Source organism: Papio anubis, chromosome 1 (genome assembly GCF_008728515.1).
Source record: "Papio anubis isolate 15944 chromosome 1, Panubis1.0, whole genome shotgun sequence".
In the NCBI taxonomy this organism is placed as follows: Eukaryota; Metazoa; Chordata; class Mammalia; order Primates; family Cercopithecidae; genus Papio; species Papio anubis.
In genome coordinates this window covers 132944709-132965121 of record NC_044976.1, presented here as the reverse complement: position 1 = coordinate 132965121, position 20413 = coordinate 132944709, and the positions used below count along the sequence as shown (strand labels likewise).

The window sequence follows — 20413 nt, the reverse complement described above, 5'->3', positions numbered from 1 at the left end:
CTAGCCCCAGACAACTGAACAGAACTCAGGAGTTCAATCTCCAAAGGCTGTTGTTACCCTTCTGCTCTCAGTACCTATTAAAGAGGCAGTATCTTTGAAAAGTAGGTGGCCACACCCATCCAGAGTATGCCTTATGTTCCAGATTACCTATTAATAACTTCTCCTGTCCTCACTAGTTCTCCAGATTGGATGCTGAATTATTTGGTCTCCCTATTAATAAGAAACACAAGAAACTAAAACTTAGTAAATCTCTAAACAGATTGAAATATTCAGTCTGATCATTCCCAGAAAGAGAATGAGCCTGAATTGATGACCAGAAGGACTCTTCCTGGAGGAGCCAAGGTATGTGAGATAGTTCTAGGGATAATATGACAGTGGGGTTGGAGGAGGGCACCGAAATCAGGCTTCATAGGACAAGGCTATATATAGCACATGTCTTGAATATTGAAATAATAATTTATGGAAATCACTACTTAAGATTGGTGGCCAGGCATGGTGGCTCATGCCTGTAATCCGAGCACTTTAGGAGGCCATGGTGGTAGGATTGCTTGAGCTCAGGAATTCAAGACCAGCCTGGACAACATAGTGAGACCCCCATCTCCACAAAAAATACAAAGTGGTGGCGTACACCTGTATTTCCAGCTACTTGGGAGGCTGAGGTGGGAAGATCACTTGAGCCTGGAGGCAGAGGTTGCAGTGAGCCAAGATTGCACAAGATCGCACTGCTACACTCCAGCCTGGGTGACAGACAGAGCAAGACCCTGTTAAAAAAAAAAAAAAAAAAAAAAATCCAATGGCAGGGAAAGAAAAGACCACAGTGATAGTGCCTGAAAGGTAAAGCAGAACAAATGATAGATAAATAATGTTTGAAAAATCTCATGTAATAGAGAAACACTATAATAATTTCTGGTTGGTGGTGAAGCATAGCAATGAATTATTCATTCTAAAATATACACTGTGAAGGCTCAAGTTAAGACCTGTTAACTCTCCCATACCAAGAGTCTATCATAAGGAAGGAAAAAAGGGAGGAAAAGAAAGAGGAAGGAAGAAAGTGAGGGAGGAAGAAAAGGCAAATTTCAAGGCAATCTGTGGGAAGAAGAAAATCTAAGATATTAAACTATGAAGTGAATTATTACCACCAGGAAACTAAAGAGCAATGAGGCATTCCCTAGATAATAAACAGAGAGGAGGGGATAATCCAATAAGCATCTTGACAGGGAGAAGAAATCTTCTGGGGAATGTAAGAAAATACTACTTTAGCCCCACCCTTATCCCAATAATCATTCACATTATTTACTCAATCATTCATTCATTCAGCACACATTCCAGAAGCTGTGCAGAATACAGTAAAGCCCAAGTTGAATCTGAGGGCTCTCACTGAGCATCCTCCATGTGCTAGAAGCTAGAGGCACAGGCGTGAAGGAGATATGGAGCTCCAGGATGGGAAGGTCTCAGACGCAATCTAGAAATTGCTACAGTTCTAGATCCTCGGTGGGATTTGAGCCTGCCAAAGGATGAACCGAGAAGTCCCATTCAGACCAAAATTCACCTGTAGCAGACCACCTTGATATGTGGAAATGGTTTCCTAATAAAAGTTCTGCAATATAGCATGCTTCTCTTTTTGCCTTGAGTCACAGCTAAGCGTGGTACAAACCTGCAATCAGTATCCCTGGGCTAGGTTTTCTTACATTTAATTCCCCCAAAACATAATTACAGGACTCTTGTACTATTATCCTGGTTGTAGTGCTTCTATTAAGTATTGTTTTACTCTAAATCACCTCAAATTATTCCTAGAAGAAAACAACTTATAAAATAATTGTTAAAAATAAAAACAAATTTTAATATTAGAAAACATGAATTGACGCAGGAACCCTAGAGATTTCCAGTGGGTCCTGTAAGGACAGAGAAGTCCCAGAAAGAGGCCAGATACCCTGGCTCACTCAAAACTGAGGAAGACACTCTAGGCCAGGACACTCCAGAACTGCCCTCTAATCTAGGGCTGGTCACGACCAAATCAATGGAAGTGAAAATGAGTTAATTGACAGTCCATATCAGATTTCCTATATAGTCAAATACATTGTCTCCTCATCTGATAGCAGCCCTAGGCACAGAAACCAAGTGTTCAACTTTCCCTGTGACACCAGGCAGGATAAGTGGGGGGATTCAATGTGAGCCACACCACTCCCAATCTCATGTGGTAACAGAGCCTCGGTGACTGGATCTACTTACATCAACAGGGGCAGAGCATTCTCTGTGGAGCGGGATCCTCAAAAACAGCTGGCCTCTACTTCTCTTCAATTATTTCAGCTTCTTTAGAACAATTCAAGCCACAAACCTTGGAACTTTCTATAGCATTGAACCCCAGGCAACTTGTAGATCTCCCTTGATGGAGGCTGGGAAAAAGAGAAAGCAATATTTTATTACAGACTTCGGTTCCATTCACATTTCTTTCCTCCTTGGCATTCCTGTCCAGCACTGTGCAAAAGAAGCTTTCCAAGCACACCAGGCACTGAAGGAATTGGATGTATCCCAGAGGATCTCAGAGGGATGTTGTTTATACCTACTGATATTTGCCCAGTTAGAAATTAAAACTGAGAATTTAAAATTTGTGTATTAACTCATTAAATAATAGTAATTTTGTTGAATAATACTTGTTATAAAAATAACTTTATCTTCAAAATTGTTATAAAAATAACTTCATCTTCGCCGGGCACGGTGGCTCAAGCCTGTAATCCCAGCACTTTGGGAGGCCGAGACGGGCGGATCACGAGGTCAGGAGATCGAGACCATCCTGGCTAACACGGTGAAACCCCGTCTCTACTAAAAATACAAAAAAAACTAGCCGGGCGAGGTGGCAGGCGCCTGTAGTCCCAGCTACTCCGGAGGCTGAGGCAGGAGAATGGCGCAAAACCCGGGAGGCGGAGCTTGCAGTGAGCTGAGATCCGGCCACTGCACTCCAGCCCGGGCTACAGAGCAAGACTCCGTCTCAAAAAAAAAAAAAAAAAAAAAAAAAAAAACTTCATCTTCAAAATGAGAAGAATTATATCATTTTACATTCTTTAAAATCTCTTAAATATTTGGCTTGACCAGACACAGTTGTATTATCATATCTGCTTCTGGATTCAATTTGTTGCAATGGCACATGTCACTGAGCCTCTGGAAAACTCCACTGTATACTCATGAGAGAATGAGAATAAAAGCAACTTGGTATTATTATTAAAATAATTTTGATCTATGGATCTCCTGAAAGGGTCTCAAGGACTCCCAGGAATCCCAGAACACGCTGGGAATCACTGCTCTGGACAATGAAAAGTGAGTCTCATTTCCACCACACCATCCCTACCTTCAGAGGTAACTAGTTATCAGTTACTTGAATAATTTTCTAGAACTACTTTACACATATATAAAAACTATGGATTTGTAGTGTTTTGGGTTTTTTTGTTTGTTTGTTTGTTTTGCTGTAGTATTCTTTAGACAGGGTCTTGCTTTGTTGCCCAGGCTGGAGTGGAGTGGAGTGATCATAGCTCACGGCAGCCTTGAACTCCTGGGCTCAAGTGATCCTTTTGCCTCAGCCTCCTGAGTAGCTACGACTACAGGCACACACCACCATGCCCAGCTAATTTTTGTATTTTTTTATAGAGACCAGGTCTTGCTATGTTGCCCAAGCTGGTCTCGAACTCCTGGCTTCAGGCAATCAAGCGATCCTCCCACCTCGGCCTCACAAAGTGCTGGGATTACAAATGTGAGCCACCATACCTTGAGAGGCACAGATTTTTAATTTAAAAAGTTGGATATTAGTATGCTATATATTTCACCTTGGCTTGTCTGTTATACATGTTGGGGACAGTTCCACGTCTGCATACATAGTTACCTCTTTCCTTTCCTCTGATCTGGTGTGTCCCTCTGAATGGATATAACTCCCTATAACTATATACAGTGCCACAGTGTTCAGGCGGGCTGCTGAATGGCTGCTGTAAGTTGCCCATTTCTTTAGTGGAGTACTTATTGGGAATAAAATGGCCACACAAAGCAAGAACAAATGCTACACATCTTAGCACAACTTTCCTCCAGCTTCTAGTTTCCTAACAAGGTATCCAGCTGAAGTCTTGCAAAGTTGACAAAACAACCAAACTTTTACTATACTTCTGCCCTTTACTACTTGGGGCTTACCTCACACTGCTCCAGAAAATTAACATTAACAATCTCTGAGCTAACGTTTATAGGGATGTTTACAACCACCAGCCTCTCCTAGTTCTTGAAACACTCACTATCATCAGCATCACATCAGCGTCAGGGAAGAAAACAGGACCCAAGTGTCCCCAAACAGTTTTTCGTTTGTTTGTTTGTTTTTTGTTTTTTGAGACAGAGTCTCACTCTATCACCCAGGCTGGAGTGCAGTAGACACGATCCACGATCTCAACCACTGCAACCTCCGCCTCTAGGGTTCAAGTGATTCTCATGCCTCAGCTTCCCAAGTATCTAGGATTACAGGCATGCGCCACCATGCCTGGCTAGTTTTTGTATTTTTATAGAGACAGGGTTTGGACATGTTGCTCAGGCTGGTCTCGAACTCCTGACCTCAGGTGATCCACTCGCCTTGGCATCCCAAAGTGCTGGGATTACAGGCATGAGCCACCGTGCCCAGCCCTCAAACAATATTTCTGAAAGCTAGTTTCCCGCAGTACTAAGGTGGCAAAAGGTAAATCCTGTTGGTTCACAATTTCGCTGACATAGAAGCTAAAGGAAACCCCACCTCATAAAGCTAATTTGCTTTGATCACATTGAAGATCTCAAATGCTAAAAGTTTCTTTCTTTGTTTGTTTGCTTGTTTGTTTGTTAAGACAGGGCCTTGCTCTGTCACACAGGTTGAAGTGCAGTAGTGTGATCATGGCTCACTGCAACCTCCACCTCCTGGGTTCAAGCGATCCTCCTACCTCAGCCTCCCAAGTAGCCGGGACTGCAGGTGCATGCCACCACACTCAGCTAATTTTTGTATTTTTTGTACAGACAAGGTTTTGCCATGTAGCCCAGGCTGATCGCTAACTCCTGAGTTCAAGCAATCCTCCCACCTCGTCCTCCCAATGTGCTGGGATTAGAGGCGTAAGCCACTATGCCTGGCCACAAATGCTAAAAGTTTTATAGACTATCTGAGTTCATTTCTTCACTCAGATTTACTAGCTGTACAATCTTGGGAGGTTGCTTAGCATCTACTTGTAAAATAGAGATGATACTTATATGACAAAGTTATGAGGAAGTATAATTATAATTATGTAGAAAATGTTCCTACCACATAGTGGGTACTCAGCACTCAGTAATTGTTGAGTCCCCTTTCCTTATTGTCTATGAACCAAAATGAGCTGTGGGGCTGATCTTATGTCCTGGACTTAGCTGGTTTCTCAGGGAACCCCAGTGGTGTAGTCTTTTAGGAAGTCTGGGAATGTAGGAAACTGAGGTAAGAGAAGACGGTAGAGCATTTTTTTCCCAAACAAAAGGAATTTCCTGGAGTGTCTGTCATCTGTCTGATTCAAGATGAGAAGCACAAGTCTGCTTTCCTGCATCCCTCCCCACCAAGCCAGGAAGATGGGCACCAACAGTCCCTGCATTTCTGTTTCAGCTTTCCAATCTGTCTCTGAAATTACATAGTCCAGTGTGGTTTGCATTTGTAGGTCCATAGAGCATACAGAAAACCCCGCCCAGGCTTGGAGGAGCCCCTCAGTTAAGTATGACAATTTTTGAATCCTTCCAAGAGTAGAACCAGTACCTACAATTACAGGATGTATTATTACCTCCATTTACAAGTGAGGAAACCAATATTTAGAGATGCTAACTAAATTCCCCAAGCAGCCCTAACAAGGCCAGAGTCGGAATTCCAAACCAAGTCTGTCTTATGCCAAAGTGCATGTTTTCAACCACATCATCAGATGACGCTCCAACTAGGAAAGATAACACCTTTCCCATGATGTAGTGAAGCCAGCCGGTTTCTTGGAGATAGTGAGATTTCACAGGACAGACAAATATCCTTAACCATAGGCTGATGGTCTTACTTAAGCAAAAGTATAACTAAAATCAAAGTCAAAATTCTTCAGAAAATTATTTCTAAACTTGACACGAAAGTAGAATGGTAAAACACCAAAGAGTAAACCAAGATTCAATTCATTTTTGGATTATTGTAGATTATTTATTTTACTTAAATTTAATTAGTATTTTGTTAGGAGATTAAGATTATTACATTATTTCAATAGATTATTGTTTTAATAGCTTAATAATTTAATAGGAATTTATTCAACCATGTTTTTGAGTTCCTAATATGTAATATGCACTATAGTCGATAGAAAGATGAAGGAAACATGTTCCTTGGCCTCAAAAAAGATATAAAGGATACTACAAGATATAGTAGATATATAGTTTGGGTTGGTAAGGTAGTAAGAAAGAAAAGAACAAGGCACTAAAAGAAGGAGAAATCAAGCCAGTTGAGAGTTCCCTAAAGATTTGTTGGAGTGAGGAGGCATTATTTGAGCTGACTCTTGAAATATCACTAGGATTTTGTCAGGTAGAAAGAATGCAGACAAAAGTCTAAGAAAAGGGAACAATTTGAATAGGCAAGTTATGAGATAAGAAAACTAATAAATAGTTGGCAGGAGGACAGGAACACACAGGTGATTGAAGACAAAGCTGGAAGCTGCAAGATGATTGAGGTGGGAAAATGCAGGGCTCCGAATGCCACCAAGGGGTGAGCACAAGAGAGCCAGGAAGGGCTTTGGAGAGGTGGGATGGCAGGCTCAGAGAAGCTCTGTGAGGCTGAACCTGGCATATGGAGTGCTTTGGAGGAGAGACCTGGGATAGGATGACCAATGAAAGCCTTATGTACAATAATGACATCAGGAAAGGGAAATAAATAATGTGGACATATAATAATATAGAGAGGGGCTGGGCACTATGGCTCATGCCTGTAATCCCAGCACTTCGGGAGGCCAACGCAGGTGGATCATTTGAGGCCAGAAGTTCAAGACCACCCTGGCCAACAAGGTGAAAACACGTCTTTACTAAAAATACAAAAATTAGCTGGGCATGGTGGTGCACACCCACTGTAATCTCAGCTGCTTCGGAGGCTGGGACATGAGAATCACTTGAACCTGGAAGGCTGAGGTTGCAGTGAGCTGAGATCGAGCCACTGCACTCCAGCCAGGGTAACAGAGCAAGACTGTCTCAAAAAATAATAATAATAATGTGGAGAGAATTGAGAATTGACCAGTGACTACCACAGGAGGGAAGAAGGAAGGAGTCAAAAAGCCTGGGTGTCTGGGCTGCATGTGACCAGGAGCACATAGTTATTTATTTATTTATGAATTTATTTTTGATATGGAGTCTCACTCTGTTGCCTAGGCTGGAGTGCAGTGATGCAATCTTGGTTCATTGCAACCTTCACCTCCCAGGTTCAAGTGATTCTCCTGCTTCAGCCTCCTGTGTAGCTGAGATTACAGGTGTGCGCCACTCCACCCTGCTAATTTTTGTATTTTTAGTAGAGATGGGGTTTCGCCATGTTGGCCAGGCTGTTCTCGAATTCCTGACCTCAAGTGATCTGCCTTCCTTGGCCTCCCAAAATGTTGGGATTACAGGCATGAGCCACCACACCTGGCCAGTTATTTATTTATTTATTTTTAACCTGGAAGAGGAATTGGTTTGTAAGGGGAGACTGTGAGTTTGGTTTGAAACATAAGTAATTTGATTTCCTTAGAATGAAAACAGGTAGACACACCTTGACTTTGGCATTCAAGAGAGGAGTTGGTCTTAGAGATCCACATTTGAACTTCAACTACATAAATGCAATAATTAAAGTCTGAGACAGATTAAGTGATCCAGGAGGAAAGAAGAGAAGAAAAGCGAAGACAGAATGTTGGGGCCCACCTGCATGGGGTGGGTGAGAGGAGAACAGCTGTGTTTCCTTTACCTTCTTCCAGGTAAGACTTGGGTCAACTTAAAAATGGTTCCAGACCTAACCCAACCTCCTTATTTTACAGATGAAGGAAACCCAAACCCAGAGGGTTAATTGATTTATCCAAGGCCTCACAGCTTCTTAATAGCAGAACTGAGACTAGACGGATTAAGTGACCATTGGGAATTAGTGTTGCTTAGTAACTGAACTAGTTGCTGTATATCACATGATGTGGCTGGATTCAGAGAAGCCTGAGAACACACTGCAAAATTCATCTATCTTTGTTACATCAGCCCAGCACTGTAACTGGGCCCAACAGTCGAATCAGCTCAGGGGTTCAGACCGTATCTTATTCATCTTCTTGTCACTGTCCCCTCTACCCTCTCTTTTCCTACCACTGCCTCCACCACCAGAGTTATTGCAGAGTAGAGAAAGTGCAGATTATTTTCCTTTTTGAGTATGAAGACAGGCTTTTGAAAGGAGTTGAAGAGTTCATTTACAATGAACATAACCCCTGGGAAAACTGAACCTCAGAGACATTCAATGACTTACCCCAGACCACCAGTTAGTGGTAAAGCCTGGACCCAAATCCCAACTCTTGTTTTTTTGCATGACACTACCAACCTCTAGTGCAAGACACAAACTTTCTAGTCCCTAATTTCTTTACATATATGCTGTGTTATCCTCTTCTTTCAAGGTGCTTCTTTTTAAAAGAGCTCCATGATCCAAAAAGTTTGTGGAGTGCCCCAAGCTCGCCCTCTCTTGGATAGTCAAAATGTTGATTACCATATTAAAGACTGTGGGACATCCTGCAGTAAAGAAACTTGCTTAATTCTCTAACAATACTTTTTGAACTAATTTGACCATGGAACTGTGACCCTGTAATCTACTTACAAACCCACAGATTTCCAAGAATGGCACTTTGGGAAACAGTGCCTAAGTCTCATTAGCAAGACTTCCTTTGTAGGTCTAAAGCAGAAATGTCACTAGTGAGTGGTCCTCACTGTGGGATGAGGTTGGGGAGTGATGAGAGACAGAAGAAGCAACAAATTGTCCTAGTCTCTTCCAGAGCCATCTGCTCTGCCAGCAACAAAGGGTGAAACAGCTACTGAGCAATTTCAATTTGGAATCCTCACTGTAAGCTTAAGGTACTGTCTCCTACTAAGGGTTCTGGTGAGAAAATGAGTGTTTTTGTTCTCATACGTTCCACATCAGCTGATGTGCTCGTTCCACACTGCTTCTGCCACCATTCATGGTCATGCCATCTTGTCCTTCCACATCCCTCTGGCTTTTCTTTCTGCACTCCACCACCCTGGTCTAAACCCTGTCCCTTCACATCTGGACTACCAAAAGCAACCTTCTTTTTTTGTTTATTTGTTTTTAATTTTTTCCTCAGTGCTCCTTGTTCTGAGAAAGCAGCCTTCTAGTAGGTCTCCCTGACTTGATTTGTTCTCCCCTGCAATTCACCGGCTTTCATATAAAGGAAATGTTCAAAATTCCACAACATCCAAAGCTCTACTTAATGTCAGAAAACACATCTATGCAATGCTATTTCTCTATGCTCCCCAAGGCAAATATCGCACCACCCTAGGCTCCTGTCCTTACTGTTAACTGAACCAGCCAGCCATAAGCAATCTGACTGCCAAGCATCTGTTCCACTGCTCTTTGCTTCCTGGCTATCCAATTTATTCCAATTCTTATTCAATTTGCAGCATCCAGCACCAGTCCCCTGGCTATACAAACCCTTTCATGCACTCTTACATTTGCAGATTCTGAACAAGTATCCCCCCATTTACTTGCATTGCTCTTTTACTGCTCCCTGAATTTTCTAACTGAAAATAAACTCAGAAAGGGAAAGGACTATGTCTTATTAAATACAAGCTTTTTAGTAAGTACTCTAAAAAAAAAAAAAAAAAAAAAAAAAAAAAAAAAAACTCTTGCTAAATACAGGAATGAATCTGTCAGAGGCATTTGAACCAGAGTGACTCCATCTTGAATAGGGGCTGGGTAAAACGAGACTGAGACCTGCTGGTCTGCACTCCCAGGAGGTTAAGGCATTCTTAGTCACAGGATGAGACAGGAGGTTGGCACAAGATACATACAGGTCACAAAGACCCTACTGATAAAACAGGATGCAGTAAAGAAGCCTACCAAGTCCCACCAAAACCAAGATGGTGATGAAAGTGACCTCTGGTCATCCTCACTGCTCATTAGATGCAAATTATAATGCATTAAGATGCTAAAAGACACTCCCACCAGCGCTATCACAGTTTACAAATGCCATGTCAACATCTGGAAGTTACCTCATATAGTCTAAACAGGGGAGGGCTCCTCAGTTCCGAGGGAAATCCCTGCCCCTTTTCCAGAAAAGGGAAATCCATGAATAATCCATGATTATGGATTATTGAATCCATATTGAATCCATTATTGGATTTCATGAATCCATGAATAATCCACCCCTTATTTAGCATATAATCAAGAAATAACTATAAGTATACCCAACTGAGCAGCCCATGCCACTGCTCTGCCTATGGAGTAGCCGTTCTTTTGTTTCTTTCATTCTCTAATAAACTTGCTTTCAGTTTACTCTATAGACTTGCCCAGAACTCTTTCACGCATGAGGTCTAAGAACCGTCTCTTGGGGTGTGGATTGGGACCCTTTTCTGGTAACAAATCCATATTGACCTTAGAGCTATGAGTTAAGTAGAAAATGTCAGGTCCACAAAACTTTAAGGGAACAAATCTCTTTCTGGGCCTCAAGTGCATTTAAACATTTCTAGTTCAACTGACTTTAGTTTTATAAAAGCAAGAGAAAATTTATTCTATCTCATCCTGGATGGTCCGGAGCATTTTCATTTTTTTATATATATGTAAATGGATCTGTACTTTCTACCACCCTCTCATCGGCTCTTTGCCATACTTGGCCTCCAGGAAGGAGAGTCTAGACCGAGTATATTATAAGTGATATTTAAACATGCATCTCTAAATTTTCCAAGGGTCTGACCAAAAGCATATTCTTCCCAAGAACACATCTTTCTTGACAATTGCCCCTTCATTCATTCTTTTACTTATCTGACAAGCATTTAGTGAGTGAGTCCTTGAGATACAAGGATGGATTTTTTTAAAAGCCATGGTTCTTGAGGCATCCACAGTCTAATGCTGTTTTACACAAAATGTGATCAGACAGACACTTGCAACAGAATCACCTGAGGGGGGCTGTTTTAAAAGATGCAGGCCTCCTGGACATTTGCACAGAAAATTTCTTATTTAGTAAGTATGGAGCAGCGTCTGGGACCTGCATTTTTTAAAAAGTACTCCAGGTGATTCTGATGCATAATAAAGATTGAGAGCCACTGGCCCAGTGGAAAAGACAGGAATGTATGAGGATAATTGTAGAGCAGTTGTGCCTAGTTGCAGTAAAACAGATATTCACAATGTGAAATGGAGACATAAGAAGGGGCTTTAGAGGGGGCGGAGCAAGATGGCCAAATAGGAACAGCTCCAGTCTCCAACTCCCAGCGCGAGCGACACAGAAGACCGGTGATTTCTGCATTTTCAACTGAGGTACTGGGTTCATCTCACTAGGGAGTGCCGGACAATCGGTGCTGGTCAGCTGCTGCAGCCCAACCAGTGAGAGCTGAAGCAGGGCGAGGCATCGCCTCACCTGGGAAGCGCAAGGGGAAAGGGAATCCCTTTTCCTAGCCAGGGGAACTGAGACACACAACACCTGGAAAATCGGGTAACTCCCACCCCAATACTGTGCTTTAAGCAAACAGGCACACCTGGAGATAATATCCCACACCGGGGGGGGGGGGGGGGGGTCCCACGCCTACGGAGCCTCCTTCATTGCTAGCATAGCAGTCTGCGATATCGCGGCAAGCCAGCAGCCAGGCTGGGGGAGGAGCGCCCGCCATTGCTGAGGCTTAAGTAGGTAAACAAAGCCGCTGGGAAGCTCAAACTGGGTGGAGCTCACAGCAGCTAAAGGAAACCTGCCTGTCTCTGTAGACTCCACCTCTGGGGACAGGGCACAGATAACAACAAAAGCAGCAGAAACCTCTGTAGACGCAAACGACTCTGTCTGACAGCTTTGAAAAGAGCAGTGGATCTCCCAACACGGAGGTTGAGATCTGAGAAGGGACAGACTGCCTGCTCAAGTGGGTCCCTGACCCCTGAGTAGCCTAACTGGGAGACATGCCCCACTAGGGGCAGTCTGACACCCCACACCTCACAGGGTGGAGTACACCCCTGAGAGGAAGCCTCCAAAGCAAGAATCAGACAGGTACACTCGCTGTTCAGCAATATTCTATCTTCTGCAGCCTCTGCTGCTGACACCCAGGCAAACAGGGTCTGAAGTGGACCTCAAGCAATCTCCAACAGACCTACAGCTGAGGGTCCTGACTGTTAGAAGGAAAACTATCAAACAGGAAGGACACCTACACCAAAACCCCATCAGTACGTCACCATCATCAAAGACCAGAGGCAGATAAAACCACAAAGATGGGGAAAAAGCAAGGCAGAAAAGCTGGAAATTCAAAAAATAAGAGCGCATCTCCCCCGGCAAAGGAGCGCAGCTCATCGCCAGCAACGGATCAAAGCTTGACAGAGAATGACTTTGATGAGATGAGAGAAGAAGGCTTCAGTCCATCAAACTTCTCAGAGCTAAAGGACGAATTACGTACCCCACGCAAAGAAACTAAAAATCTTGAAAAAAAAGTGGAAGAATTGATGGCTAGAGTAATTAATGCAGAGAAGGTCATAAACGAAATGAAAGAGATGAAAACCATGACACGAGAAATACGTGACAAATGCACAAGCTTCAGTACCCGACTCGATCAACTGGAAGAAAGAGTATCAGCGATTGAGGATCAAATGAATGAAATGAAGCGAGAAGAGAAACCAAAAGAAAAAAGAAGAAAAAGAAATGAACAAAGCCTGCAAGAAGTATGGGATTATGTAAAAAGACCAAATCTACGTCTGATTGGGGTGCCTGAAAGTGAGGGGGAAAATGGAACCAAGTTGGAAAACACTCTTCAGGATATCATCCAGGAGAACTTCCCCAACCTAGTAGGGCAGGCCAACATTCAAATCCAGGAAATACAGAGAACGCCACAAAGATACTCCTCGAGAAGAGCAACTCCAAGACACATAATTGCCAGATTCACCAAAGTTGAAATGAAGGAAAAGATCTTAAGGGCAGCCAGAGAGAAAGGTCGGGTTACCCACAAAGGGAAGCCCATCAGACTCACAGCAGATCTCTCAGCAGAAACTCTCCAAGCCAGAAGAGAGTGGGGGCCAATATTCAACATTCTTAAAGAAAAGAATTTTAAACCCAGAATTTCATATCCAGCCAAACTAAGTTTCATAAGTGAAGGAGAAATAAAATCCTTTACAGATAAGCAAATGCTGAGAGATTTTGTCACCACTAGGCCTGCCTTACAAGAGACCCTGAAGGAAGCACTCAACATGGAAAGGAACAACCGGTACCAGCCATTGCAAAAACATGCCAAAATGTAAAGACCATCGAGGCTAGGAAGAAACTGCATCAACTAACGAGCAAAATAACCAGTTAATATCATAATGGCAGGATCAAGTTCACACATAACAATATTAACCTTAAATGTAAATGGACTAAATGCTCCAATTAAAAGACATAGACTGGCAAACTGGATAAAGAGTCAAGATCCATCAGTCTGCTGTATTCAGGAGACCCATCTCACACGCAGAGACATACATAGGCTCAAAATAAAGGGATGGAGGAAGATTTACCAAGCAAATGGAGAACAAAAGAAAGCAGGGGTTGCAATACTAGTCTCTGATAAAACAGACTTTAAAGAATCAAAGATCAAAAGAGACAAAGAAGGCCATTACATAATGGTAAAAGGATCAATTCAACAGGAAGAGCTAACTATCCTAAATATATATGCACCCAATACAGGAGCACCCAGATTCATAAAGCAAGTCCTTAGAGACTTACAAAGAGACTTAGACTCCCATACAATAATAATGGGAGACTTCAACACTCCACTGTCAACATTAGACAGATCAACAAGACAGAAAGTTAACAAGGATATCCAGGAATTGAACTCATCTCTGCAGCAAGCAGACCTAATAGACATCTATAGAACTCTCCACCCCAAATCAACAGAATATACATTCTTCCCAGCACCACATCGCACTTATTCCAAAACTGACCACATAATTGGAAGTAAAGCACTCCTCAGCAAATGTACAAGAACAGAAATTATAACAAACTGTCTCTCAGACCACAGTGCAATCAAACTAGAACTCAGGACTAAGAAACTCAATCAAACCCGCTCAACTACATGGAAACTGAACAACCTGCTCCTGAATGACTACTGGGTACATAACGAAATGAAGGCAGAAATAAAGATGTTCTTTGAAACCAATGAGAACAAAGATACAACATACCAGAATCTCTGGGACACATTTAAAGCAGTGTGTAGAGGGAAATTTATAGCACTAAATGCCCACAAGAGAAAGCAGGAAAGATCTAAAATTGACACTCTAACATCACAATTAAAAGAACTAGAGAAGCAAGAGCAAACACATTCCAAAGCTAGCAGAAGGCAAGAAATTACTAAGATCAGAGCAGAACTCAAGGAGATAGAGACACAAAAAACCCCCCAAAAAATCAATGAATCCAGGAGTTGGTTTTTTGAAAAGATCAACAAAATTGACAGACCGCTAGCAAGACTAATAAAGAAGAAAAGAGAGAAGAATCAAATAGATGCAATAAAAAATGATAAAGGGGATATCACCACCGACCCCACAGAAATACAAACTACCATCAGAGAATACTATAAACACCTCTATGCAAATAAACTAGAAAATCTAGAAGAAATGGATAATTTCCTGGACACTTACACTCTTCCAAGACTAAACCAGGAAGAAGTTGAATCCCTGAATAGGCCAATAGCAGGCTCTGAAATTGAGGCAATAATTAATAGCCTACCAACCAAAAAAAGTCCAGGAACAGATGGATTCACAGCTGAATTCTACCAGAGGTACAAGGAGGAGCTGGTACCATTCCTTCTGAAACTATTCCAATCAATAGAAAAAGAGGGAATCCTCCCTAACTCATTTTACGAGGCCAACATCATCCTGATACCAAAGCCTGGCAGAGACACAACAAAAAAAGAGAATTTTAGACCAATATCCCTGATGAACATCGATGCAAAAATCCTCAATAAAATACTGGCAAACCGGATTCAGCAGCACATCAAAAAGCTTATCCACCATGATCAAGTGGGCTTCATCCCTGGGATGCAAGGCTGGTTCAACATTCGCAAATCAATAAACATAATCCAGCATATAAACAGAACCAAAGACAAGAAACACATGATTATCTCCATAGATGCAGAAAAGGCTTTTGACAAAATTCAACAGCCCTTCATGCTAAAAATGCTCAATAAATTCGGTATTGATGGAATGTATCTCAAAATAATAAGAGCTATTTATGACAAACCCACAGCCAATATCATACTGAATGGGCAAAAACTGGAAAAATTCCCTTTGAAAACTGGCACAAGACAGGGATGCCCTCTCTCACCACTCCTATTCAACATAGTGTTGGAAGTTCTGGCTAGGGCAATTAGGCAAGAGAAAGAAATCAGGGGTATTCAGTTAGGAAAAGAAGAAGTCAAATTGTCCCTGTTTGCAGATGACATGATTGTATATTTAGAAAACCCCATTGTCTCAGCCCAAAATCTCCTTAAGCTGATAAGCAACTTCAGCAAAGTCTCAGGATACAAAATTAATGTGCAAAAATCACAAGCATTCTTATACACCAATAACAGACAAACACAGAGCCAAATCATGAATGAACTTCCATTCACAATTGCTTCAAAGAGAATAAAATACCTAGGAATCCAACTTACAAGGGATGTAAAGGACCTCTTCAAGGAGAACTACAAACCACTGCTCACTGAAATAAAAGAGGACACAAACAAATGGGAGAACATACCATGCTCATGGATAGGAAGAATCAATATCGTGAAAATGGCCATACGGCCCAAGGTTATTTATAGATTCAATGCCATCCCCATCAAGCTACCAATGAGTTTCTTCACAGAATTGGAAAGAACTGCTTTAAAGTTCATATGGAACCAAAAAAGAGCCCGCATCTCCAAGACAATCCTAAGTCAAAAGAACAAAGCTGGAGGCATCACGCTACCTGACTTCAAACTATACTACAAGGCTACAGTAACCAAAACAGCATGGTACTGGTACCAAAACAGAGATATAGACCAATGGAACAGAACAGAGTCCTCAGAAATAATACCACACATCTACAGCCATCTGATCTTTGACAAACCTGAGAGAAACAAGAAATGGGGAAAGGATTCCCTATTTAATAAATGGTGCTGGGAAAATTGGCTAGCCATAAGTAGAAAGCTGAAACTGGATCCTTTCCTTACTCCTTATACGAAAATTAATTCAAGATGGATTAGAGACTTAAATATTAGACCTAATACCATAAAAACCCTAGAGGAAAACCTAGGTAGTACCATTCAGGACATAGGCATGGGCAAAGACTTCATGTCTAAAACACCAAATGCAATGGCAGCAAAAGCCAAAATTGACAAATGGGATCTCATTAAACTAAAAAGCTTCTGCACAGCAAAAGAAACTACCATCAGAGTGAACAGGCAACCTACAGAATGGGAGAAAATTTTTGCAATCTACTCATCTGACAAAGGGCTAATATCCAGAACCTACAAAGAACTCAAACAAATTTACAAGAAAAAAAAAAACAACCCCATCAAAAAGTGGGCAAAGGATATGAACAGACATTTCTCAAAAGAAGACATTCATAAAGCCAACAGACACATGAAAAAATGCTCATCATCACTGGCCATCAGAGAAATGCAAATCAAAACCACAATGAGATACCATCTCACACCAGTTAGAATGGCGATCATTCAAAAGTCAGGAAACAACAGGTGCTGGAGAGGATGTGGAGAAATAGGAACACTTTTACACTGTTGGTGGGATTGTAAACTAATTCAACCATTATGGAAAACAGTATGGCGATTCCTCAAGGATCTAGAACTAGATGTACCATATGACCCAGCCATCCCATTACTGGGGATATACCCAAAGGATTATAAATCATGCTGCTATAAAGACACATGCACACGTATGTTCATTGTGGCACTATTCACAATAGCAAAGGCTTGGAATCAACCCAAATGTCCATCAGTGACAGACTGGATTAAGAAAATGTGGCACATATACACCATGGAATACTATGCAGCCATAAAAAAGGATGAGTTTGTGTCCTTTGTAGGGACATGGATGCAGCTGGAAACCATCATTCTTAGCAAACTATCACAAGAACAGAAAACCAAACACCGCATGTTCTCACTCATAGGTGGGAACTGAACAATGAGATCACTTGGACTCGGGAAGGGGGACATCACACACCGGGGCCTATTATGGGGAGGCGGGAGGGAGGAGGGATAGCATTGGGAGTTATACCTGATGTAAATGACGAGTAGTTGGGTGCTGACAAGTTGATGGGTGCAGACAGCAACATGGCACAAGTATACATATGTAACAAACCTGCACGTTATGCACAGGTACCCTAGAACTTAAAGTATAAGGCCGGGCGCGGTGGCTCAAGCTTGTAATCCCAGCACTTTGGGAGGCCGAGACGGGCGGATCACGAGGTCAGGCGATCGAGACCATCCTGGCTAACACGATGAAACCCCGTCTCTACTAAAAAAGATACAAAAAACTAGCCGGGCGTGGTGGCGGGCGCCTGTAGTCCCAGCTACTCCGGAGGCTGAGGCAGGAGAATGGCGTGAACCCGGGAGGCGGAGCTTGCAGTGAGCCGAGATCGGGCCACTGCAATCCAGCCTGGGCGACAGAGCGAGACTCCGTCTCAAAACAAACAAACAAACAAACAAACAAACAAAAAAAAAAGGGGCTTTAGTGGGTAAGGCTTGGATGTTGCAATGAGAAAGATACAGTTTCAAATTCTGCTGCTGCCACTTACTTGTCATGTGATTGACCTTTTCTTGGTGTCTAATGTCCTCACATGTAAAATAGCCAAAGCTCTCACTTCACACCAATTACCAGGTTTTCATGAGACTACATATGTAAAGTGCTTAACTTAAATTTTGGAGCATAATAAACACTCATTACTCAGAAGTCATCACGACTGTCATTTTTAATTATTAATGGAACTTAAAGGAAAGACCACAGATGAGAAAAGTTTTCCTGAGAACCGTGGAGCCTAAATTTAATTTTAAAGCAGTATATCTCAAAGGATAAATATCTTGCAGTCCACAAGAGTTCTAGGATTTTTAAAATTTTGTGTCTTTGATTATAATTTAACATTTTATACAAGAAGTAACCATCATGCAGTTTCACTGCCTGACTTTTCATTTGTGTTTACACTTGCACAAATGCCAAATGAAAGCCAGATGAAGTCAAGGATGGAAATAGAGGAAATGTTGGGAAAACTAAGTCGTTGCATGGCATGAGGCAGTTTAATCTACTAAGCCATAGGATTCAACGTCATCTTCACGCTGTGAGCAGATGTGCCATGGGGACTCTGGCTTTTTACATACCAACACATACCAGCTTATAAGCAGAAACTTGAGGCATAAATACACAAAGAAGAATGGTTCTGTCCCTGATTCTGTTAGTAAATGGATTAGATATCCACTGAGTACCAATTTTAATATCAACACAATGCTAACCCCATCTTCAAGTGAGTAGACAATTTAACAAATTATCAAATGATACGTCATTGAAACTGACATTCGATGATTGTTTACTACAGAGTTTTGGTTGAGATCTTATTTTCCTGAACCTATGAACCCTCAAAGCTATTAACAACAATTTGTTCAATGTACTTACGCTAACAGGCATGTTTTGCATGAGTATTAATACATCTAAATAACACATTTAAACACAGACCAGACCCTGAGGATACATGGTTCTACTGTGTCTATCTTTAAGTTCCATACTAGTGATTAGTTTCAACAAAACCATATTATCTATCACGTTAAAATAATTTACATCTTATTGGGTTTCATAGTTATATTTGATTTATTTTTCTCTCTCAAATCCCGAGGTCTGCTCAGATATAGTTGATTTCATTTGTAAATTTGTTTTGGCTCTAGAGTCACATAAGAACTATAAGCATAAGTAGTGTATACCTAGTTTTAAAATTATACATATTTTAATAAGATCCTAATAATAGATCACCCAAAGAGCTGAAAAAAAATTCCCTATAAAACATGCCCATGTATTATTCAAGTTTGAGTAATACCAAAAGGGACAATCCTCAGGAAAAGTTTGTTCAGAGTTGTCTACTCTTCTATTATCACCTGTCTCTCTTGAAGAAGGCAGTCCCCACCTGTTCACCAGGAATGAGTGACAGAGAATCTGCTTCATCAGCAACTTATGACCAAGCCACCCCTGCAGCATGCCTGTTCAATAAGGCCCTCGGCCATTGCTTCACAAACTTCCCTTCCCGACCCACCCTCCATCGCCAATAGCAAAGTCGTTATTTGCGGTTGGGGAAAGGAGAGGACCAAGAGATCCTCTTCTTTGCAAGTGAAACACCATTTGCTCTACGCTTAAAGCTATTTATTTATCTAGCCTTAAGAAGTGTGGTTGGCTGGGCACTCATGCCTGTAATCCCAGCACTTTGGGAGGCCCAGATCACCTGAGGTCAGGAGTTCTAGAGCAGCCTGGCCAATATAGTGAAACCTCATCTCTACTAAAAATACAAAACTTAGCCAGGTGTGGTGGTGGGTGCCTGTAATCCCAGCTACTTGGGAGGCTGAGGCTGGAGAATCACTTGAATCCAGGAGGCAGAGATTTCAGTGAGCAGAGATCATGCCATTGCACTCCAACCTGGGTAACAAGAGTGAAACTCCGTCTCAAAAAAAAAAAAAAAAAAAAAAAGAGGTGTGGTTAATGGTGCAGGTGGAAATTGAATTCCTTTTGTTTTTTAGTTTTGTTTTATCTCATTTTACTTTTTAAATTCTAATATTTACATACAGATACTGATTGAGTAGGCCTCGTATGAGGCCTAGACTGTACATTTCTTTTTTATAATTTTAAAAAATATTTTTAAATTGACAAGTAAAAGCTGTATATATTTACAGCACACAACATGATGCTTTGATATATGTCTACATTGTGAAATGGCTAAATCACACTATTTAACATATGCATTACCTCACATACTTATTCTGTTGTAATGAGAACACTTAAAATTTACTCTCTCAGAAATTTTCAAGGATACAGTTTATTGCTATTAACTGTAGTCACCATGATGTACAATAAATGTCTTAAATTTGTTCCTACGGTCTAACTGAAATTTTGCATCCTGTGACTAACATCTCTCTAATCTTCCCATCCTACCTCGCCCAGCCTCTAGGAACCACCATTTTCCTCTCAGTTTCTATGAGTTCTACTCCCTTATACCCCACATAC

At 41.6% G+C, this 20413-nt stretch overlaps 1 long non-coding RNA gene across 1 annotated transcript in view; it reads right to left on the bottom strand.

Annotated features, from left to right (window-relative positions):
* Window positions 1-20413, bottom strand: part of LOC116270245 — a 101615-nt gene that overhangs the window by 67853 nt on the left and 13349 nt on the right. Inside the window, exon 4 of the long non-coding RNA XR_004178186.1 lies at window positions 2230-2393. This is a non-coding gene — a long non-coding RNA (uncharacterized LOC116270245). The remainder of the gene's footprint in view (window positions 1-2229; window positions 2394-20413) is intronic.